General features: G+C 41.2%; 1 protein-coding gene across 2 annotated transcripts in view; it reads left to right on the forward strand.

Annotated features, from left to right (window-relative positions):
- Positions 1–25,187, forward strand: part of GRB2 (growth factor receptor bound protein 2) — a 64,682-nt gene that overhangs the window by 29,127 nt on the left and 10,368 nt on the right. The gene's annotated exons all lie outside the window — the stretch shown is intronic.

Consider the following 25,187-nt stretch of genomic DNA (forward strand, 5'->3'; position numbering starts at 1 on the left):
GTATAATGTCTCAAGACTACCAAATAGAAAGAATTTTTGTATTTGCAGGCTGCCCTGCCTTTCAAAAAAATGGGAGGAGTTATTCCATTTAAAGATTGACCTGAGTAAATAAGTGGTTGGTAGATATCTTTTTCCTGTGTGGACCTCAAAAAACTTTTCTGGTTGGCTGAATTTCTCTATCTGGATAGTATGGAAAGATTGGGTTGAGTACCAGATACTTGTATGTGAGACACTTTAGAGTACTCGTATTATTCTGAGCTCACTGTCCACAGCATTCTTAATCTGAAATAACTCTATTCCCCCAGCTGCAGACAGTATAAAACCCTAATAGAAACCTATCTAGATAATTGATTCTGTGAAGTTTTAGACAGAAATAGTGCAGACAGCACTCTTTGGGAGACCTGTTAAGGACAGTGTAAAACAACTCACAGTGAGAAGTAGGCACAGAGGTTCCAAGCGTGGACTCTGGAATTGGTCAGACTTGAGCTCCAGTCCTGCCTCTTCCATTAACAAGCTATAACGCCTTGGGCAAGTTCTCTGGCCTCTTTGAATGGACCTTAGATTCCTCATCTACAAAGTGGAATAATAATACCCACCTGATGGAGTTGTTGCAAGGATGAAATGGCCTAATATGTCATGAATTCTGGCACATGGTAAATGCTTGATAAATGTAAGCTGTGTTATTTTAGTTATTTATTGGAGAGTTGAACTCATTCACCAAACAGGCATTGAGTGTTTACTTTATATAGGTATGTGATAAAACCAGACACTACTCTGTGAAGGACGTGGGCATATACACCCTATGGTTGTACAGTTAGTTTCAGTTCACTGGTAAAGATGTGTACAAGGAGAGTGGTGGTGATGGATTTCACAAAGGATGGACATTTCAGCTATGTTTTGAAGACTGAGGTTAAGACTAGGTGAACAAATATGGAGGGAAGGGTATTCCAGGCTAAGGGGGCAGAGGCATGAAAACCCAGAAGGTGAGGGGGAACAGCAGGTGGCACAGGCAGGCTGTGGGGTCTTCGTGGGGGAAATGGCAGGGGTAGTTGGAGAGTTAGGCAGAAACTGTATCATTAGGGAGTTCCTGTTCTGGGCAAAGGACTGGATTTGATTCTTCAAGGGTAGGAAGTAATGGAAGGATGTTAAGCATGGAAATAACATCAGTTGGATTTTAAGAGAAATTGTTGTAGCAGAGTGGTAAAGAAAGGGAAGTCAGGACATTGCACTGTATAGAGATTGTAGACATTTTTATTGAAGAGTACATCTATTTATATGATAGAAGGAACCAGACTTGGGGATGGATAAGGAGGCAGTCTGGCCAAGGCAAGTTGGTGGCTGTGGGTGCTCTTAACTGGGAGAGGTAATATGGGAGATAGACTGCTTTTTGAAACATCCTGAGCTCCATTTGGTTGTGGTTAAGTTTGAGGTGCTTGTGAGACATCCAAGGAAAGAGATTAGGCTGTTGAAGAGGTTAAATTGGGGTAGAGAGATTTGCATATATACGAGTAGAATATAGGCAGTAATGGAAGTTTGTATACAGGTGAGTTTTCTCTAAAGTGAAAATAAAGGGTTAGAACAATACCAAAAAGAGAACCTTGAGAAACGTCAGACATTTGAAAAGGAACCAGCAGTGATCAGTGTCGTACACGAGGCATTCCCGCTGTGCCTGAAACGGAAAGAGGCCATTGTAAAACTTCACCAGGAGAATCTTAGGTTGAGTTGTTGGTATGCAGTTATTATATTGACTTTCTGGTACACAGGTCAGCTGTGCTTTGTGTTCTTTGGCTGATTTGCTCTTAGGGCAAGCTTAACAAAAATTCAGAGTTGTGATTTTGTAAGAACAAGACTTAGTAAAACATTTTGCAGATACTACATTCTTCGCATTTGTACTTTTGGGTTCCTGAAACAATGATCAAACAGTATTATCTATCACTGTCGTCTGGATTATCCACATAGGTTTCCAAAGTGGAAGAGATTTTCCAGAGAGAAAGCTTAAAAGCAGAAGGTGCTTCTGTGAGTGGAAATTATGGGATCCTTTGTAGCTGATTTTAGAGGTTAGGAGTTGAAGACCTGACAGTCACTTCTTAGTGGGTGGGGATTGGGGCATAAAGAAGATAATTTGGGTGTTCAAAACCTTTGAAGAAGGTTCTTGATTCTTAACTTTAGAAACCAGGGGATCTATGTGATGGAAAATAATCTCCCTTCCCCCCCAAAACAGACACATGCCCTTTGTGATAGGAATGGATTATGAGGTATGGCATCCAAAACAAACTTTCCACTCAGCAGCTTTATTTTTGCTTGTTTCCTTCGATTACCCAACTCAAACAGTTCTAAATTACTTTTCTATCCTCTAGACTTACTTTTGTTCCTTCCTCTACTCCCCAAATGAGAATGCCTATGGCTTTTAACTGTAGTACTTTATTTGGCTGTCAGTGTTTATCACATTAGTAATTGGGTGCTCTTGGCTGGAGGTGGGGGGCTGTTCTGACCTTTTGAAGATTGGCTCACACACCATTGTACTTAGGTGCCCACACAGGAGCAGAGGCAAGCTGGCTGGATGTTGAACGCAAAAGCATGATACTGTGGGTGGGAGCATATATAGTTTTAGAATTTTGAAAGGCAAGGCCAAACCCATGTACCTGACGGGGCCGGTGGAATAAACCTTACAAAAGAGAAGTTTTGTTTCTGTTCTTCTTGTCCTGCATCCAGCAATTTAAAATACTGAGAACAGGAATAAAGTGACAGTTGTTCAACACCTGTATCTATCCCTTATTGATAAAAATCAACACACTAAAAAAATACCTGCTGGCTCCCACATTGTTAATACTTCCTGACTTGTGTATGTCCTCAGTAGTTTAGTGGAGAAAATGAGCTGGATCTTACCTTCTCAACGGGGGTGACTTCTCTCCCTCAAGGGGGAGAAATTTGGTGGTTGGAGGGTGAAAAAAATCTTAACTCTTTTTATGCATATAGTACGTAAGTAAATATTCATGTATCTGTGAATCAAAATTTCATGGTGTGGGGGTGATGTTGGGTTTTTTTTTAAGACTGAAAAATGTTGGGCTTTTTCACTACAGTACCTGCAGGGCCCTGAGCCCATGTATGTCAGGATGTTAGTGCATCTTCTTTATTCTCATCTCTAAACTGGCCTAAGGGTGATGAGCTCTGTCACTAATCTGAAGCGCTTCAGGAATGCTTATGGGTATGTTAGGATTATGGTAAAACGTGATTCTAACACTTATCAAGAATATGTATATAATGCTTCGAAAAGTATATTTATGCAGTTCATTGGGGAACTTGGCGGTTGGTTTAAACATCCCAAAATAAGCTGATAAAAATACTAGGAGTAGGAAAGTTTGAATCCTAGGGTATTTGCAACATTATGATTGACTATATTAATTTAAAGTTTGTACCAGTGCAGTTAGTGACGGCATGTAATGAGAGTAATATAATTTTTCTCATGGAATCATGTTGTTTTCAGAAATGGTAGAACCTACTAAATTGGGAAGGTTCCCCCCCCCTAATTTGGTTAGGAGTTTATTGTCCCATGTGCCTGCTCTCCACCCCACCCTGAACCATGGTTTTTGGGATGGTTCCAAGCTCATACCTTCGTTCAAGATGTTGGGAATTTTACAGGCAGATATATGAGTAGTAGTATGATGGTATGTCCTGGCAGATTAAGCAGTTGGTAAGGAAATGATAGCATTTATGATGAAAATTTAAAGAGCCAAGTGTTTGGGCCCATTTTTCTTAGGATTTCTGTATCCCTGCTCATGGCATAGTGGATTGTCTTGACCTATTTTTCTGTCCTTATGCTGCCTGCAGGGGGAAACACTTATTTTTATCTTTGCCAGTTTGTAGTTTCCTCCCTCCCTCCCTTTTCCCCTTTTCCCTTTCCAGGAGGCAGATTAGCATAATTTTTTTTTTTAGAACAAGCAGACATGAATTTGAATCAAATTACAGTTTCAGTTTATATTAACTGTACAATCATATGTAAAATAAAAATGCCCTCTCTAGGAAGGATTGTCCTTAATATACATGTAAAGGTCACACAGCAGGTGCACAATACATTGTGCCTTTTTTTTTTTTTTAAGTTCTAACTTTAAAAAAGAACCTAGCATTCCAGCCCAGCATTCTTATTTTACAGGGGATTTATATGAGGCCCAGACAAGCCAAAGGACCCATGCAAGGTTAGAGGGAGGGGCCGTGCTGATGCCACTAGATCTCAGTGTTCTTTTTGCTCCACTGCACTTTCCTTTTGTGTCACATCATTCTTTACTGTGCAGACACACGTGGTAATGGTGGTATTTTGCTTTCCTGTGTAAACTAATGCTGAGTTTGACCTAAATTGTACGGGTAGAGATTACATTTGTGTAAATTCTTAAGGATAGTTCTGTGGAAGCATTCTAAAATAGGATAATTATCTTGCCTGTATTTGTGACTTCATTTACTAGGTTTTATAATAGGAAAATGGATTGGAAAAATCTCCTAAAAATCCCATCTGGTCCTTTGATTTTTATGTGTGAAGGACTTACAATTACCAGGAATTGTTCCAAACACACAAAACTGGTCCCTGTTGTCCAGAATTGTCTTTCTAAGATGTGTGTGTGTGTGTGTATGTGTGTGGGTGGGTGAGAGAGAAAGCGAGCAAGAGAGACGCTAAGTGCTTGAAATCTGTTGAAACTATACTTTTGAGATTTAAGCTACTGAAGCATTTGCTTATTATGAATTAAAAAAACCGGCATAAAAGTTCATTATGTAGGGCTTTCCTGGTGGCGCAGTGGTTAAGAATCTGTGTTTAAAAAAAAAAATTAATGTGCCTACTTTTAGAAATGTCCAGCATTTTAATATTCTGAATATAATTGAATTCATTTTGATTTTACTTGAAAAATCCAGCGTACGTATTCATGGTTTCTTTTAAATAGAGCTTGGTGTTTAGGCTTTTTAATATCATTGGCTTGAAATGCTCCATCATTAATGACAATGTGAAGTGTGGTAGAGAGTACACAGACATTGAATAGGAGAACTTGCTGTAACTCAGAACTCAAATCAGTGGTTCCTAGAGAATCACTGAAGGCTCTGCAAAGATTTTGAAGGAGACTCCTGTACTCATTTTGATGTTATTTTTATTTAGCCCTACCTTACTCCCAGAGATCAGAAAATGATGAGAAATGCAATTGCTTTGGAGCTCAGTGTCACAGAATTCTGACCCCAAAAGCTAAAGGCTCAAGTTCCAGTGAATGTGTGTGTCTCTGTGTGTTTTATTAGCGTTATTTAGGACACTGGATATTTTCTAAATGGATGACAATGTTAGTGCAGGAAACTCCTGATGGCGATTAATTTTGATTTTATACAGCAGATGTTTGCTCAGTGCCAAATAAACCTGTTCAGTTTACCCCATGTCTTAATGTACCCTATCTATTATTTACATGTGAGCACATCCACCACTGAGAAAAGGAATAGCAAGGGCATGGCAGGGGGGTATCAAGACATCTGGTGAGGTGATTGCTTACAAAATCAAAATTCTTGGCTGCAACTCAAGGTTGAAAATAATTTAGAAACAAGACCTTCCTTGTATTTTTCTCTGTCTTCATTGCCTTGCACTTAAGATTTTGTAGTATAAAGTCTCTGGTTATCAATGCTGATATAGTACATTTTTTGATAAAAGACATTAAAAAAAAAACAGGCATAAAAGTTCATTATGTAGGGCTTTCCTGGTGGCGCAGTGGTTAAGAATCCACCTGCCAGTGCAGGGGACACAGGTTCTAGCCCTGGTCTGGGAAGATCCCACATGCTGTGGAGCAGCTAAGCCCGTGTGGCACAACTACTGAACCTGTGCTCTAGAGCCTGCAAGCCACAGCTGTTGAGCCCACGTGCCACAACTACTGAAGCCTGCGCACCTAGAGCCCGTACTCCATAATAAGAAAAGCCACCTCGATGAGAAGCCTGCACAACGAAGAGTAGCCCCCGCTCTCCGCAACTAGAGAAAGCTGGTGTGCAGCAATAAAGACCCAACACAGCCAATAAATAAATAAGTAAATAAATTTATTTATTTAAAAAAATTCATTATGTAATAATCACATTTCCTGATTGGGAGATAGTTTATCATTTCTTTTAAGAGAGAAAGATCTAGAATATTTTTGTGACATACTTTTTTGCCAGCGAAGTTTTTTCTTGCAAGACACGCTCTTGAGAATACCAAGGTTAATAGATGAAGCACTTGCCCTCGGATAGCTCAATCTAGTAGAAAAGACAAGTGATTACAATATATTGAGATTTGTATGATGATAGAACTGTGATGATAATACAAAGATTCACGATTGCAGGGAGGAAGTGATCCTTAAATCTTGAACTTGCCATCTTAGCCAGAGGAAACACATATACCAAGTCTGAAAGTCAGAAAACATCTTGGCAGTTGGGAAGCAGCTTGTAGTAGCTTTAGTATTATTGGAATTTGGAGTTCTAGAAAGGAAAGAGCAGGAAGACTGGAGAGGTAGATGAGGGCCAGGTAGTGGAAAGCTATGCTACCTCACACCAGTCAGGAGATGCTGAGGACTTGGAGCAGACGATTGATGAGCTTTGCCATTTAGTCAAAGGTGAGCTCTCTGGAATTGATCATCTCTATCCTTAGATTCACTGTCCACACAGATAAGTATAGAGTATGAAAACTAGCTCTTGTGGGCAAGTAAATATGTAAGCTAAAAATGTGGCCATTAGGTCCATTAAAATGAATTGATTCCAGGGCTTCCTAGGTGGCGCAGTGGTTAAGAATCCCCCTGACAATGCAGAGGTCACGGGTTCGATCCCAGCTCCAGAAAGATCCCACATGCCATGGAGCAACTAAGCCCGTGTGCCCCCTCCCCCCCCAAAAAAAATGAATTGATTCCAAATTGCATTTTACCTAAGTTATTTTTCTAGATGCATTTTAGTAAGTATCTTCTACCTTATGGGTGGCTTGCTGATGCTGTTGGTGGTTGTGGTTTTAATCCCAATTTAATTTGCATTATAGTCTCTCTCGTAGTTCATCTATGGGCGTACTGATTCCCCACTCGCTTTCAGTGTTTTTTGAGTGTTTAGTGTGTTACACAGTATAAAAAAACAGTAAACAAAGAGAGGTCACAATATGATGAGAGAACCTGTCAACAAAAGTAGAACTGTAATTGAGAATAATAGACAATAACACTTCTGCATTTAATTTGTCTCAAAAAAGCTTGTGGCATCAGAAATGGTGTTCAGCTACTCTTGCTAAGGATACCTGCGTCTAGAGCTCTGTTCACTCACTCTAAAGCAAAGTCTCTGCTGTCAGGCCTCACCCACTTCCAGTAGAGTTCCTAGGCTACTTTTGTGCGGTTTCAATTTTAAATATGAATATACAACCAAGGAGCACCAGATGTTAGAGGAATGGGAAACTGTTGAAGGATTTTAAGCAGACAGAACAGTTTTAGATTTACAGAAAAGTTGTACAAAGTGTTCAAGTATAGCCCACACCAGATTCCCCCTATTTTTAGCATCTTACATTAGTATGTTGTTGTTGTTGTTTTTTACAGTTAGTGAACCGATACTGATACATTGTTATTAACTAAAGTCCATACTTTATCCAGATTTCCTTAGCTTTTCCCGAATGTCCTTTTTCTGTTTTAGGATCCCAACTAGGATACCACAGTACACTTAGTTGTCCTGTTTGCTTAGACAACTTTTGGCTGTAACAGATCTGGTTTACATTTTAATGATGTTATTCTGGTTTGCAGAATTGAGAACATTTTGAAGGGGACAAAGTGAAAGCAGTTAGACCAGTTAGGAAGCCACTATGTAATAATCCAAGCAAGAGCTAATGGCAGCTTGGCCTAGAGTTCTAGTATTGGAAGTGGAGAGAAGGGTTTTGATTTAGGATATTTAAAAGCCATCAGAGGGACTTCCCTCGTTAAGACCCCACACTCCCAATGTAGTGGGCCTGGGTTCGATCCCTGGTCAGGGAACTAGAGCCCGCAAGCCGCAACTAAAAAGATCCCAAGTGCCACAACTAAGACCTGGCACAACCAGATGAATGAATGCATGAATGAATGAATGCCATCAGACTGTGAGAGAATTAAGGGGATGAGTGTAGGTAGAGAAGAAAATGGGTTCTGGGATGGAGCCCTTGGAGCGCATTAAAAGTTAATGAGAGGTGGGGGAATGAATTGGGAGATTGGGGTTGCCATATATACATTACTAACAAGGAAAAAAAAAAATTGTACACTCTAAATATATCCAGTTTATTGTCTGTTAACCGTATCTCAATAAAAGTTCTTTTTAAAAAAAAGTTAATGAGAGGGGCCTTCCTTGGTGGCACAGTACTTAAGAATCCACCTGCCAATGCAGGGGATGCGGGTTCAATCCCTGGTCCGGGAAGATCCCACATGCCACGGAGCAACTAAACCCGTGCGCCACAACTACTGAGCCTGTGCTCTAGAGCTCACGAGCCACAGCTACTGAAGCCCGTGCACCTAGAGGCCATGCTCCACAACAAGAGAAGTCACCACAATGAGAAGCCTGTGCGCCGCAACTAGAGAAGAGTCTGAGCTCAGCAACAAAGACCCAACACAACCAATAAATAAAATAAATTTAAAAAAAGTTAATGAGAGGAACTTCCCTGGAGATCCAGTGATTAAGACTCTGTGCTTCCAATGCAAGGGGCGTGGGTTTGATCCCTGATCAGGGAACTAAGATCCGCGATGCCCTAAGATCCCACATGCCGCACGGTGTGGCCAAGAAGAAGAAGGGGGAGAAAAGGTAATGAGATAAAAATAAACTAGCAACGGAGACAAAACAAGAGCAGCCAGTTAGATAGGAAGGAAACCTAGGACGTGTTGTGTCTTAGAAGCCAAGAGTGTTTCAAGGCAGAGTAAATGATCATTCTGTTATGTGCTTCTGATAGGCCACGTCAGATAAGGGCAGGGCACTGACCTTTGGATTCAGCAATAGGTGATCGGTTGTGACCTCTGAGTAGTTTCAGTGGAATGGTGAGAGCAAAAGCATGCTTGGAGTGGATTCAGCAAGAATGGGTCAGGATGGGGAAAGGGACACTGGGAAACTTGCTGGGGGGTGGCGGTGGTTATGTAAATTTTACAGGAAAAGAAAACACTGCAAACTAATATTTAACTATAGTTAATAATATGTATGCAGAAGTATTTAGGAGAAAGTACTGATGTCTGCAACTCAGGTACATTAAAAAATAAAATGGATTAATTGAAGGTGGTATATATATAGATATGTAATAAGGAACACACTGGTTTTTTTTTTTTTAATTTTGTTTATTTATTTATTTATTTTGGGGGGTACACCAAGTTCAATCATCTGTTTTTATACACATATCCCCGTATTCCCTCCCTTCCTTGACTCCCCTCCCCTCGAGTCCCCCCCACCCTCCCCGAGGAACACATTGTTAATGGCATAGTTTAGGTGCTGGGTAAATGTGTATTATTTGGAAAATTCTTTTAACATTGCCCTATGTTTGAAAGCTTTCATAATAAAATGTTGGGGATGGGGGAGAGAATGGAGGAAAGAAATTGGAGATGGGGAATGCGAACAACTATTCGGAGGAGTTTTGACGTAAAGGTAGTAGGATCAAAATAAGTCTCTTTTCATCCCAGTCTCAGAATTGGGAGAAATCAGCATTTTTATTTACTGATAGGAAAGATCCAGTAGAGACAGAAAAAATTGATGATGCAGAAGAAAGAAAAGAAAACTACTGCCCTAATGTCCTTGAGCAGGGAAAAAGATGGGCGCTAGCACAGAAGTAGAATTTTATTGTGTTAGGAGCACGGACAAAAGTAGTAGAAGGCAGAGGGTAGGGATATAGGTACAAGCAGTTGTATACACTTGGCGGGAGCTTTTAAAGATCTCTTCCGTTTTGCTCCTGTTTTTTCGGTGAAATAGAAAATAAGATCGTCTGCTGGGAAGAATGGTGGAAGAACTGTTGAAGCTTAAGGAGATAGGAAAATGAGATAGCCATCTAGGAGAGAGTGAATGGACTCAGGAAATACAGTGCAAGCCCACTTGATGTCTTTCATGAGATCTAATAATTAACTGAATTAAAGTTTCAGAAGGAGAACAGTGCAAATGAAAGACACCATCAGATCTTTTAAGAAGAAAGAAAGAAGATAACTTCTCATAGCTGATGGATGTGGATTTTTGGATGAGAAGGGACCACCAGGTCTACCCAGCAGTATGCACAAAAACAGATCCACGCTCAGATAGGTTATTGTTAAGTTTCAAAATGACAGGAAGAAAGAAAAGGTTCTAAAAGCATCTAGAAAAAAAGAAACAAGTTTCTATAAAGAAACAATAATCAGATTGCCAGTAAACTTTGTGTGAACAACTCTATAAATACCAGAAAACAATGTCATCCAAATTCTGAGGGAAAATGCTGTTCAGCCTAGAATTCTGTTGAATTCTACACCTCATTGAACTAGCAAGTATAAGCAAGTATAAGCAAAGAATCAAGGCAATTTCAGATATACTAGGACTGAAAACATTTGCTTCCCAAGCACCCTTTCTTGGGAAAGTATTAATGATGTGTAAAAACCAGGAATGAGGAAGACATGAACTCTAGGAAACCACACATCCAACCAAGGAAAGTGTTGGAGGAAAAATCCCAGGATGGTAAACCACTTGAAGAGGGACATAAGGTGTTCTAGGCATTTTTTTACACATACCATCCTTGAAAAGCTGTAATAATTTAAAAATATAATAAAGCCAGAAGAATTGTTTTAAGGCCATTAGAACTTTAGGGAAAGCAGAAGGCCATTCAATAAAGGGAGTACAGGTTTTTTTAATGAGTTTGTAAAATTGATGGATTGGCTCTGTGGAGTCTTCATTGCTGCACATGGGCTTTCTCTAGTTGCTGCAAGGGGGGGCTACTCATCATTGTGGTACCAGGGCTCCTCATTGCAGTGGCTTCTCTTGTTGTGGACCATGGGCTCTAGGTGCTCAGGCTTCGGTAGTTGCAGCACATGGGCTCAGTAGTTGTGGCTCGAGGGCTCTAGAGCACAGGTTCAGAACCCCTGTCCCCTGCATTGTCAGGCAGATTCTTAACCTCTGCGCCACCAGGGAAGCCCCCAGGAGTACAGTTTTTTAAACCAGCTTAACTGTATCTCCCAGAGCTGCAGGGCATTTTGGTTCTGGAGAGTTCAGATTTGATAGCTTAATCATTATAGGTCTGTTATGCATAGCCATTCACAGCCTTTGATCTCACGGGGTAATAAAGGCTAATAATACTATTCTGTGGTGGCAAACAGTAGTCGTGCCTGGGCTGGTCATGATATGGCTGATAGTTTTGGTGGATTGGAGAGGGTACTTGTTACTGTGGGCAAGAGAGTGAACCCCGTATGCCTGGTTTCCCCTTGCATTTCCAGGCAGCACAGATGTTCTGTTCGTTCTGTGGCTGACCCAGAATTGTGGAGTGGCACACAAGTTTCCCCCTTTAAACACTATGTGAAATCAGGAAGTTGTTCTTGTAGTTGGGAATTGAGGCTGACGAGCCCATTGTTTGCATTAATACATCCTATTATTTAATCCTCTTAGTCTCTCTATTCTCTGCAGGTTGTGACGTTTCTGTGGGATGAAAGTGCTGATTTTCTACATGGAACAGTATGTAGGTGCTCAGATAAAACTAATAGGAGTGCTGGGCTAGGCTTGCCTGCTTCTGATGGTACCCGCCAGGACAGAGCAGCGTGGTGGTTCTCCAGTGCCCCCGCCCACCACCCTCCCCCAGGCCTCCCGCAGATCTGCCCTCTGAGCTGTGCAGCTGCCTGAAGGAGGCAGAGAAAGCTAGTTAATTACTAGACAGGCCTCCTTTCCAACGGTAAAAGGAGGGGTAGTTAGTTTAGCCTGTCTGTTAACAGCAGCTATGGTTGTCTCTAGTTCTGTTAGAGAAGTGCCTAGAAAAAGTTGTCATATCCTGAATTCTGATGTCTGTTTTCTTGGTGAAAATGTCCATATTTAGGGTTGCTTTTGGAAGTAGAGAAAGTCTAATATGTGAGTAAGCATGTGTCAGGGTATGCTAGTTTAAATTGAATGTTTTTGTAGATTCTAAAGTTTGCACGTTATAGTTATTTGAATTGGTTGTTTGAGAAAATAATGTCAGTTTTGTGTAGATTTTTAATTACATAGCAGTTAAAACATCACCTCAGCACAACTGAGGGATTATCTCTTTTATACATTTTCTTTTTGTTTACAGTGAAGGATAAACTTTAAGTTTTAAATTATGTGACCTTGAAAAGCCAGTGATATGGCTTGAAATTTGATACCTCATCCTGTACTGTACGATGTTCCCTGTACCTGCAAACAGAGGGTGGAGGAGTAAGTTTAGAGTCTTAAAGTAATGTGTACGGCTTTTTTAATGTTCATCTTAGAGTCTTTTCAAAATAGTCAAACCCCCCCCACCCCCCCAGTTCAAATGTCCATCTCCTCTGGCCTGGCTTACTGCAGTAACCCCTTAATTAGGTGGTCTTCCTGCTGCCACTTTCATTCCTCTCAGATCTTTGTGCCACACAGAAACCAGAATCATCATACTAAAGAGCAAATTCAGTCCATGGTTTCCCAGAATCCTTATTCTGCCCTTCAGAGCCCTGCCCAAGCTGGCCCAGTTTCTGTCTCTAGCCTCCAGGGCTCTGCTGTGCCAGACCCTTTCCCACCCAAGAGCCTCTACTCATGCTCCTCCCTCCACTTGGACTGTTCCTCCTCGCTTTCATTTGTGTCCTCCATCCCCACCCCCAAACCTGGCTAAGACCTACTCATCAGGGTTTCCAGTTAAAATGATACTGCCCAGGTGAGCTTTCCTTGACACCTCTCTGCGTGGTTTGATTAGGTCTCCCCAAGGCATGCTCTCATACAGAGCACTCTGAACTTTTCATCCTAACTTACACCTGAAGTTATAATTCCCTTCCCTTCCCTGCTATCAGCTCCTTGTAAGTAAGGATCATTTCCTTCTTGTGGTCTCCCCAGGACCTAGCACAGACGCTGACACTCATACTTGTCTGCTCCCTGAGTCTTAATATAGCACATCTTTGATTATCTAATTAGGATAGAGTCCTAAGAATGGCTGAGCTTTACTGGGTTAATAGGGATGAAAATTCAGATCTTAGATACTTATGGCCAGATTGCTTTCAGTAAAACCATACACCTTTTTCTACTCCTGCCAGCACCATTCGGCTGCCATCACTGAGTATGAACTTGTTTTCATCTTTGCCACCGTGACCCTCCAGAAAGAAGAGGAGAGTGGAGGTCTGTCACGTCTCTGAGTGATAGAAGCAGGAGACTGGAAGCAGGCCACTTGATCTAGTTACTCCAGGCATGCCCACATGATATCCCGTCCTTGAAGACTTCTGGGCTGTGAGACTCTTCAGCCTTCCTGGTGGCAGTTGAGCAGAGTGGAGGAGACAGCGAGGAGGATAGCATGTCTTATCTGTTAGGCAGTAGTTTTCCTGCAGTGGAGTATCATCTCCATGGTGATTACCTGCAAGAGGTGACTCTGCTCAACTGAGCCACATCCAGATGTCCACAATGTCTGTAATTACCGTTTGTCACTTAAAACATGTGACAGCTCCATATCGCGGGAGGGCAATGTGTAGCCTGGCAGAGGATAGCAAGTAAAGTGTGACTTAACAGCAACTCCTTTTTTGAACCCCTATTAAAATATAAAAGGGAAGATGGCCTTGTTTACCATACTCTCTTATATACTCTGAGATGCTCTGCCTTTAGGTTCTTGCTCTATTCCTGGAGTATTTGAAGTTGCCCCTTTTCTAGTTCCTCCAGACATGAATTGAATTTTCTGTATCAACTAAGCAGCTCAGTTGAAAACATGTAGCTGTAAATTCCATATTCAACTCAAAATCAGCAGATTCCCTTATCCCATTTTTTAATTGTTCCCTCATTATTTACATCCGTAGTTCCCTTAGCTGTAAACGCGTCTAAGGGTAGGGACTGTGTGTTTCTGCACCCCCGCCCCCCTTTAAATGCTGTTTCAGCTTCCTAGCACAAAGCTTTCAGTATAGTAGACACTCAAAACATGAATGAAACAGATGATTGAACTTGGTGTACCCCCCCCAAATAATAAATAAATTAAAAAAAAAAACATGAAAAAAAACATGAAGGAAAGTGCAATTGGAAGAGAACAGCAACTGTAACTCATCAGGACAGCCTAGTAATAATGACCAGATTCCAGATCCTAGATTTTCCTACTTTCACCACTTTTCTCAATTCCCTGTAACTATTTTAATAGTAAACAGAAGTATTTGGCTGCTTAAGAATGGTGGACTTCGTCTCTTTTACAGCTTTCTTCTCCCAAGTAGTTGGTAGAATTTGGATACTTCCTGTGATCTGTTTGCCTCATAACAAATGTCACTTTATATAATGAAATATGTCCTTAATGAGTTCCAAAGGATGGATAGAACTAATTTGAGGGGAATTCCAGTCAGGGTCCTGGTAGGAAACACATGACACATTTAAATTGGCTAATTTGAGGGGACTTTATTAATGAGACTATTTACAAGGTGTGGGCAGGGTTTCTCTAGAAACCACAGGGAATGGTGCAGTGCCCAGAGCTAGTAACTGGGGTCCCATCTTGAGGCCTGCAGAAGACAGTGGGGCAAAGCAAGGGGGAGGCATTACCAGAACCTGGAGGAGGAAAAGACTGAGTCAAGAGGGCTGAGACTTTCAGTTGCGAATCTAAGGCTGTCCACAGAAACCTGAGACAGGAAGCTGCCTTCTGCAGGCCTCCCCACTGGGGAGCCGGAGCGCCTGTAGAAGAGCCTGCTGATGTGGTCCATACAGATGCAGGGCACAGAAAGGCGGAGGAGGGTGTCAACTGGATCTGGAGAGGCACAGGGGCACCATCTACATTTTACAATTATGCTTTTTACTCACAGTGGCTTTAAAAGAGGTAAATTTGCCAGCAGCTCGATATAGCTGTTTTTCTAAAGTGCTTTCAGGGAAAAAAAAAATTGGTGGCCGAGAGGGAGGCCACTGAGTCGCATCTACCCTGCAAGCTCTTTTGATTCCACCTCAAAGAAAAGTATCTTGAATCTGTCTCCTTCCCTCCACCACCCTTTCCCACCTCAGCCCAAGCGCTGGCATCTTTCCCCTAGTGGCTGTGGTTGTTCCCGCCTGTCTTCCCTGCACTTCATTCTCATGGTGCAGCCATTGGAATATTTGAAAAATGCAAACCTGAAAGTCACTCTTCAGTGACTTCTAATTATCATCCTTAGTGTATACCCCTTTGAACTAGCTAATTTGCACACTAGAGCCTTCTGCCTAGACTGTTCATAGGAGATCCTCTGAGTGTCCCCTCAAATGTCACTCTGACCACATTCCCCCTCCCTCCCAGACCAGGGCAGGTCCCTCTCTTTTCTGCTCTCTAACTCTGTACTTAACACGAATCCACATATTCAGTTTAGTATTGTACTTACCTGTTTAATTGCCTGCATTCACCTCCACCTGGGAATGGGGTGGGGACTTACAACTACCCCAGAGCCTCTGTCATGTGATTACAGACTCTTCTGCCATGGAGCTAGATTAGCTGCTTCAGAAAGTGCTTTTAGAACTAGGTTTGTTTTTTTTTTTTAGTTCAGAATGGTAGCCTTCTAGGTGTAAACACCCCGGCCTTGAGTGTTTCAGTCATAGATCCTTATGCAGTTGCCAGTGATTAGCTCAGTTACATTCTGTGAGGTGGCTCTTGGGTCACAGACTGACTGTAAATCAATAGACACTATTTAGTTCACATCTTGAGCCAATAAGGCCTGAGTAAAACTTAATAAAACTGTTGTCATTAATTTGGAGGAGGGCTTTGTTGGGAGCTCCTGTTTTGTTTTATTTGCTAAAGCAGCAGGAAGTGAGTTACATCTTAGAGGGTGGAGCTGATGAATGTGAGAAGGTTTGTCTATCCTCAGAATGCAGGTAACTGCTGCTCCCCCGGCTTGGGAGGCTTTGTTTGTTTTTTGTTTGGTTTTTTTGAGGATGGGGTTGTAGAATTTAACCTAAAATTGAAAGCCTTCTGTTAATGAACAAGGACAGTAGCTAAATATATATACTGTTAAAGAATTAGCCATAGTTTATGATTATTTTGGTTATTTCCAGTTAGGAGTTCCGATACCATTAGTAAAGGTTTTACTTTCCAACTTAAGGAAACTTAACTAGTCTTTCAGTTAACGGTTGCCAAGTGTGGCCAAGGGAACCATCCGTCCCTCTGTTTGCTTAATAGCAAGTTGAAAAGTCTGCCATGTTCCTTCCACTCAAAGTTCTGCGCAAGCTAAGCAAAACTAAAGATGCAAACAAAGAATGTAACTTGGGCGCCGGGGAGGTGGGCAGGAAGAATATAACCTCGCTCACACTTCACCCAGGAAGTTTTCCTGTACCCTCTAAACTGGACTTAGGTCTTTCCCTTTGGTATTTGGAACTCAGATATTTTCTGTGGAATTGATACTTGCCACGGTACCCTTAATTCCCCCTCTCCTGGCATGCAACACCGTGTTGCTGCTAGCAGTTTACTAGACTCTCAGCTCCCTGGGGAGGGAAGGGTGGCCCTTGTATCCTCAGCTCAGCTAGCTCAGAGCTTTGCACTCTTGTTGCAGTGCTTGCCTGATACAGGCTATGCATATGATCGCTGAGTTTTTCAAATGTACAGAATTTTCTCTCTTGAAACTCCCTCATATTTATCTTTGTCTCTGTCCCACCCCACCCCTCACTCCCAGCTGCCCCAAACCCCTGCAGTTGAAATTTATGACACTCTTGAGAGCATTTCACTCTCCTGTTGAGCAGTCAGCTACACTAAAGTAATATATCTTCCATAGGTCACAGAACAGAGAAGACAGTTATTTTGAATGGAAACTCTTGGTACCCCTTTGGTATAAAGAGTTTATTTTGGGGTACTGCCTGTGCATTTAGGTTTCACTGCCTCCAGATTCATCTGGGTGGAGTAATCGCTACATAAGTGTGAACGACTTTCCTGTTTTGTTAAAATATCAAGCAGCTTTTCTTAATGATAGCCAAACTTGGAGAGGTTGATGAGTGTCTGATTTGTGTTCTTTTGTTTGTTTTTCTTTTGTTTTTTAAAGATTTTTTTGACATGGACCAAATGGACCAAAAATTTAAAGTATTTATTGAATTTGTTACAATATTGCTTCTTTTTTGTGTTTTGGTTTTTTGGCCACAAGGCATGTGGGATCTTAGCTCCCTGACCTGGAATCGAACCTGCACCCCCTGCATTGGAAGGCAAGGTCTTAACCACTGGACCGCCAGGGACGTCCCTCTAGTCTGTTTTTTGAGTACTAAAATATTTCTCAGAGAAAGAAAAATATCCTGTTTTGGTTCTTCTTATAATAATAATTATAATAATAGTCCGGTTAGTCTTAACTGCTCATCTTGCTGCACATATGAACCTCATAAAGGAAGTTTTCCATTTCACACAACACGTGAATGGTCCTGCACTCTTCATATAATCAACTGTGCGTGTGTGAGAGAGCGAGTGAGCGAGCACGCGTGAGCGTTTTTCTTTCTACATCAGCTTGGCTGCCATTCCGAAGAATACAAAGGTGAAGGTCTTCGTATTTGTAAAACTTTTGCCAGAGGAGTTGTAGCTATAAAATTAACACTGTGAAAGTAAATCACTAGTCAGACATAGGCTGAACCAGGCATCTTAACATTCCAGGAAGTGTCCCCATGCTGAGAGCTGTTAGTTGGGACACATGTATAGACACAGCTACAGTTCTTCCCTCCCTAATCCACCCAAGGCATATCTTTTTATCATTTTCATACTGAAATTTCCCATTCCTGCCTACCCACGCCACCCTTACACTCTTTTATTTTGGAGAAAGTAAAAGCAGGTAGTTGTGGCAAAGTTTTGAGGTACTCCACATGGAAGTTTTTTCCGCAGTGATGCTTAAGTTACAGGAAGACTGATTTCCTAATTCTATTACTTCCTCTATTTTGCCTTTCCTCCTTGGGAGAGCCAGTTGATGACAGTCAGTGTCCTTTCTAGAGTCTAAGATACTGTTTTCACCGAGGAATTTGATGGTAATGTATAGTGCGTGGTGCTCTTTCTATTGTCCCTAGACCTAGCTAGCTCTGTGATCCTGTGTGCATTCCTTAGAACAAAGCCCCCGTATACCAGTCAGTTGCTCAAAATATGCTAGATGCCATCCTGAGAACTATGGAGAATACCGGTGAGAAGTGACATGGAGCCAGCTGTAGGATGTTTGCAGTTAAGTTTAGGAGAGGACCAGAACACCCCAGTACACAGTACAGAGCAGTGGTAGGCGAGAGGTGAGTAAGATAAGGAAGAGAGAGAAGACATGAGAGACATAGTACAATGTGTTTAGAGATCGCTGAGTCGACTAGCCTGGCTGAATTGAAGGGTTCTTTTAGAGAAATAGTGGGTGAGAAGGGCAGAAAGTCGGTGATGGCCAAATTATGAAAAGTGGAATCCCAAACTAAGAATATTTTAGATCCATAGAAGGCTACTTAAGACTTTTTGACAGAAAAACAGTGGTATTTGAAGCACTAAAGAGATTGAGGTCAAACCAGGGCAACCTTAAACTATGATACCTGGACCTTGCGGGGGCGGGGAGGTGCTTGGCCTCTTTGATTCACCAGTGTTTCCCTTTCAGACTGATCCCTGTTTATAGTAGCTGCTTAGAAGGGTAGAGAGATCTCTCTTGGGCAACAGGAAAAAAGGCACTGTTCCTGGGGTGTAACTGGTCTGTATTCAAATGGCAGCATATAAATCATGGGTGATTTTTACCAGTGAAAAATTTGGGAGTTTGGAGGTTTTCTTTCTCCTCCCTCCCTCCCTCTTTTTCTTTCTTTTCCTTTTAAAATTGTTTAGAGGGCAAAATGTAGCATGTCACACTAGTGGTCAGAAGGTGAACTTGACCAACAAACGCCCTTTGGATTTCTTTAGTTTGGTAAATAGAATCCTTTCTTAAAAGGAAAATAATGTAAAAAATTAAGGATTTAGGGCTCCTTGATCCCCAAAGAAATGAATCTTCTGGAAATATCCATTTCAAAGGGAACTAAAAACACATTTCATGGCACATATATTATACTTTTGTTGAGAGAGTTCATCACCGTAAGGTAAAAATATCCGCTTGATTCGATATCTTTACATAAATACTTTTTTAAATGAATAGGTTTTCTTTAGGGACTTCCCTGGCAGTCCAGTGGTTAAGACTCCACGTTCTCAATGCAGGGGCCTGGGTTCAGTACCTGGTCGGGAAACTGAGATCCTATGCACACAGCTGCTGAGCCCTGCTGCCACAACAAAGACCCAGTGCAGCTGAAATAAAATTAAATAAATAAAAATAAATTAAAAATAAATAAATAATTGACTCTATTTTAAAAAATAAAAGAAGTAAAGGTCTCGCACACCACAACAAAGATCCCGTGTGCCACAACCAGGACCTGGCACAACCAAATAAATAAATAAATAAATAAATAAATAAATAAATAAATATTTAAAAAATAAATTGTGACTCTTCCCCAGAATTCCCTAATCCCCTTCCCTGCTTTATTTAAAAAAAGAAAAGAGGTTTTATTTAAACCATTTAATAAAACCACATAATTTGATGTTTACACACAATTTTTATAAATCTGCCAAAATTGAGAGAGTTTTAAAACTTCGTATATACATTTCATTTCTTCTCAAATTTCTGGTCTTTAAGGGCCCATTACCTGCCAAGTGTCTTGACTGAGTCAAAAGGTGCTTGGCGTGTCTTTGCTGAGTTGTGGTCACTCAGCGTGGAGCCTGACCTGTCGTGAGTTTGAGGACTGTTGCTCTCTATGTGCTTGCATAAGCAGCTTAAGGTTTCTGTGGCACCAGGAACCTTCATTTTTAAACTACCTTTAAGTTGGTCATCTCATTATTAAAATTCGGAGCAGTGCATCTACAGTGTGGGTATTCTGCATGATTTGGCACACAGCAGAGCAACCAGCGTAGCTAAGATGTTTTTCATGTTGAGCAAAAACTTTCACAGATGGAGGTGGTGATTGTAAAGCACTTATTTAAAGTGTTAGGAATGAATCAGTGTAGTTTGAGGCCGAGGCAGTAATCCATGCTAAGGGAGTCTGAGAAGTTGAAGAGCATTCTAATTGTTTCTAATAAAATATGTAGTAGGCAACTGAAGAGAACTGATTTTAAATGGCTTTCCCAGTACTGTTACCCTAGCCAGGGTCCTATAGTATTTTTCTTAGGGGTTAAGGTCTTTAAAAAGCAAGCAAGCAAGCAAGCGCACGCATGTGTGTGTGTGTCTTCCTTCCCTATTCTAAGAACTTGAAATTATGTGGTAGAGTCACTGTAATTTAAATTTGTCTTTAAGTCATGGCAGTATTTCATTGTTGCTTGTGTGGGATTGATTGATCTTTAAAGAGCTGAGGAAATTTACTGGCTTATGTAGAATTTCTATAAAGCAGGGACCAGCTGTAAGTGGTATTTTTGTTTTTTATGTGGTAGAAGAGCTTAAATCTGTAATTGTTCCTATCTTTTGTGTACAAATGCTCTCACTTATAAATTGCTTCACAAACTGATACAAACTTTGAATACTTTTTCCCTGAAGAAATGTTGAACCTCCGGTGCAAGCTGTTAGAATGTACAGCAGAAGCTTTGATGGGACTACTGTTCCGGAACTGCACAACTTTCTTTTTCTTTTTCTCTTTTTTTTAATTTACAAATGATCGAGTATGTTCAGGCAAGAAAATACCCCCATATTTCAAAGTACAGCAGTCTATAAACAAAATTCTTATCTGCCATTTTCCGTAAAAAACATCTTTTTTCTATAATTTGTATAGAAAATTAAGTGCAGTTCTTGTCTCCCAGGATTTGTGTGGAAGGGACAGGGAAGGGAATTACATACTGTAATCCTCAAACTGTGTTTAAAATCTTTTTTGAAGCAAGCACAGCATTCTTGTACTCTGTTTTCACAATAAAACAACATCACTTCTCTCTTAATATGTGTGCTCTTGGTGCCCATGGTCAGCGTTACATCCAAGATACCTAATTTGGATAAAACTCAGCCCCTCAGGATTGCCATGTTTTATTAGGTGTAATACTGCCAATGTGTAAGGCAAAGTAACTACTGTGAAGTAAATGTGTCCACTGCAACAGCTGGACAGTAACCCTGTGCTGATTGCGATGCTGCTTATTACATTTTCTCGTTTAACCCCCTCAGTAACCCTGAGAGGCAGATATTATAACCACTTTATAGATGGGAAACCAACATTTAGAGAATGGTCGTTTGCCCAAGGTCACATAGTTCATTGTTGGTGAAATTGGAATTTGAACCCATGTGTTTATTAGCCTCTTGAATCCTACAAGATCAGGTGCATCTGAAGGGGTCTGAGACCTGAATCTTTGAGCTCTGGCCTTTTTTCCTTCTTTTTAAAACTATTTGGAAACCTTCAAATTGGTGTTAGTATACATGGTAGTATGCATGGCCTTTAGAATGGTCTCAGGTTGGCGGGGGGTGGGGGGTGGGGGTGGCAGCAGTAATAATGTTCTCAAAAATTATATAATAGAGAAAAGTTGACCATGTGGAATGCTCTGAGTTGTCCATAGCGAAGAAGGTTTTATTTTCTGGGAATTAATTTTTTTCGTAGGTTAGTGATGGCAAACTATCATGGTGGGGGTTTCTGAAACCTCATGTGTTTGTTGTTTTCTGCTGTCTGTGTATTTTTGGTGTGAAAAGTTTGTACTGGCGTGTATGAGGCCCTGGTGTGTGTTTCTTACATGTAAATTGGACCATAATATTACTGTGTTCTCTTGACTGAAATATTTCTTTCAATTGAAGTGTGATATACATGTAGAAAAGCTATATATTGTAAGTACATAGTTCAGTGAATTTTCACAGACTGAATACTACCCAGGTTTATCAGCTTGCAGGTCAAGAAATTTAACATTAGCGACAGCTGAAAAGCACCCATTTTGCCCCTTCCATTGACTGGAATAGTTTTAATTCTCCTGTGTAAACCTCACATCGTTCCTTATCTTTTAGGTTTCTTCCTGACTGCGGCTCTAACATTGCTTTCAGTCGTTTTGCAACCAGAAAAAGAACAAATAAAAACTTCACTGAAACTTGTCTCTTCCTCCTTTCATAATCTCATCTCTTAATCAATCTGCTTCCGTTAAACCAAAGTATTTTGATGGCTACAAAGTCATAACTCGAGGGACTATGGGGGTTGGCATAGAACAGGCAACTGTGCGGTAACAGCGAAAAGCATTCCCTGGAATTTTCAAAACGGAAGGAAAATTTGGTGGTTGAACTCAACCATCTTTTTGTTAAGAGATAATGAATGAGCGAATGGTTCAGTTGCCTGTGTTTTGGGGAAGTGGTGATAGAAGCAGTTTCCTCCTTCTCAGAACTCTGATGGGGCTTTAACAGATTACTTGTGAAGGATGTGAACTTTCATCTAAAGCCATAGCAAATTCAGTGCAGTCTCTGTAGGTGCAAACTCATCCACATCTGGTTCTGGTGCCCTTCTCTACTCTACTTTAGACTCACTTATGTCAATTTGTGCCCTGGCTGTTTTAAGCATTTGAATAAAACAATTTTTAACTCTTAAATTAAGTGTTAAGCCCATCCTGGGCCTTCAGGGCTTGTGTGTGAAAGCTGATGTACCAGCTGGGTGGAAAGACCTGGTCCCCGCTCCCAGGTGGCCTGGGCTTAGCAAGCAAACGTGCTTTCTCCTGTGCTTTGTCTCCCACAGAACCAATCTTTTCTTAAACTATCAAGTAAAGAGATCTAGAGGCACACACAGCAACACCTTGGCTTTCTGGCAAAGTGACATTCTGGATACCAGAATGTCCCAGAGAACCAAAATTTTAGCCTCCCATGTATTCTAACATTACATCAAAAATAATTTGGTGGCCTAGTGGTTAGGATTCTGGGCTTTCACTGCTGTGGCTGGGGTTCAAATCCCTGGTCGGGGAACTGAGATCCCACAAGCCGACTAGCCAAAATCATCCTTACCACCACTGCCACCACCATCTAAGCATATTAGTTCCATATTGCCCTACCATCTTGGGGAGAAAAGCATACTAAACACCAAGTATTAATTTTGTTCTGCAGAAAACCATAGTTGTAAAATGGTGCCAAATCTGGGAGTTTCCCTGGAGTTTCTTTTATTGTTGGGGGGCATTTTTTTAGGGGGAGGTTTGCATCTGTGTTGGTGAAGGTGACAAGAAAAATGTGCAGTTCTAAGAACTCCTGGCATGTAGCACCTTTTCTGCAAGGTTATTGGTCACAAATGAAAATTGACCTTTTCCAAGTGATTACCTTATTCTGTTTTTAAGTCCAGATGGGCCATAATGCTTTATAAGATAATTAGTAGACCACATTTTTCTTCCAGTCCTTCTTTTTAGTAGACAGCAAAATCCTGGCCTGAAGCTCCTTTGCTCTCATGCTGTTGAATCTCCTGTGATGCTGGTGGGGTAACCTTGGTGCTTACGGACGGACGTTGATGTCATTGTGGCAGGGAGTGCCTTCAGAGCCTCGTCCTGCTCAAGCCTTCATCCTAGGTGTGCGGGTGTGTGTGTTATAATTGTTTAGCAACAAAATAGCTTTTCTGGTCAGTGCAGTTTTTGAACTGCAGATTTTAAAATTATAAGTGTATTTTACCTATATTCGTTTTTATCATCTCTGTATTTAGTAAAATATTTTTTAGGGGAAAATGATGAAAATAAAAGTTTACATCACTGAGGCTGGTGGGATTTACCAGTAGCTGATTTTTTTCAGTTCTCTATTCACATTAATTAGTCCTTGCAAGGTTTGTTGCTTTATCTTGTACACATGTAAACTCAGTGACTGACACTGAGGGCCCGAGGTTAGCCAGCATCACAAATAGACACCAGCTTTGTAAAAGTCCTCAGGGCATAGCCTTCCTTCAAAAGGGAATTCATTGGGAGGCATCATTAATGCAGCTTAGGTATTTGTTGGTGTCTATCAGTCTTACCTACCCTTTCCAAAGTTGTATCTCACTCTGAAATGTCAATACATCTACGTAAAGCAGTCCAGGTTCTAATTTGGCAATGAGTACAGCGTTGTTCAGCATTATGAATAAATAACTGGGTAAAGAATTTTACCAACTTCCTCTTACAGTTTTGCTCTGTAATATAGATTTACTACTACTTTACTAGTCCATCAGCATTTTCCTGTGTTCTCCATTTTGGAGTTGGGCTCACATTTCTATTTTCTCTTTTAAGTTACTAGCTTTTTTAAATGCCCTATATCCTTTGCCTTTTATTAGAAATCTTGAATTCAAAGGGTGGCATTTATACCATGCCTAGATCTCTTCTGCCTCTGCCCCCATTTTTTTTTTTGTTTGGCCCCACCATGTGGCATGTGGGATCCTTGTTCCCTGACCAGGGATTGAACCTGTGCCCCCTGCAGTAGAATCGTGGAGTCCTAACCACTGGGCAACCAGGGCAGTCCCTATTCTGCTCCTTTTAATACTCTGCAGGTGACAGTATCATGGCCTAACCTATCCATAGAACTCAGTACTGGAGAGCACACTCGTTTGCGTTCTTAAAACCTCTGTGGGACTCACTAGCTCCTAACCTTGGGTAGTTACGTCTCATTTCTAGATCTGTCTTCACTATGTAGAATGCAGCAGTTCCGTTACATGGTCTCTGGGTCTTTCCCCCTGAATTGGGCTGGTTGGTGTGCTTCCAGTATTCTCTAACTCGAACACATTGTGGCCCTTGAGGGTTAAGAGAAGTAAGTAGGGCTTGCCGTGCTTTTTCATTAAAATACGTTTTCCTGTACAAGGGCCCACAGATGTGCAGCAGGTAGCAGCATGCCAGTGGCTGACCCATACTGGGGTGACCTAGAGACAGCATGAGGACATCCCAAGACTGGAACTCTGTGATTCTGGAAATCGGCTGAAGATCCCTGGCGAGACCCTCAGGCTCTCGCTCTTGCCGCCCACTTGTGCAGTTATACCTTCCCTCTCCCTTTATTCTCCAGTGTCAGTGTTTGCTGTTTTCCAGAATCTCCTCACAGAAATTCATCTTTTATTTTTCCCTCCCTCTTTTTTCCTACTTAGGCTTTAATGCTGGGTGCTTGGGAGCCTGAACTCTCATTTCCAGAGACAATTCCTTTTTCTTTTTAAGTATCAGAGTTGACATAATGCTGGTTGTTTGAAATTACAAGAAGTTTTGC

This window comes from Hippopotamus amphibius, chromosome 17 (genome assembly GCF_030028045.1).
Source record: "Hippopotamus amphibius kiboko isolate mHipAmp2 chromosome 17, mHipAmp2.hap2, whole genome shotgun sequence".
In the NCBI taxonomy this organism is placed as follows: Eukaryota; Metazoa; Chordata; class Mammalia; order Artiodactyla; family Hippopotamidae; genus Hippopotamus; species Hippopotamus amphibius.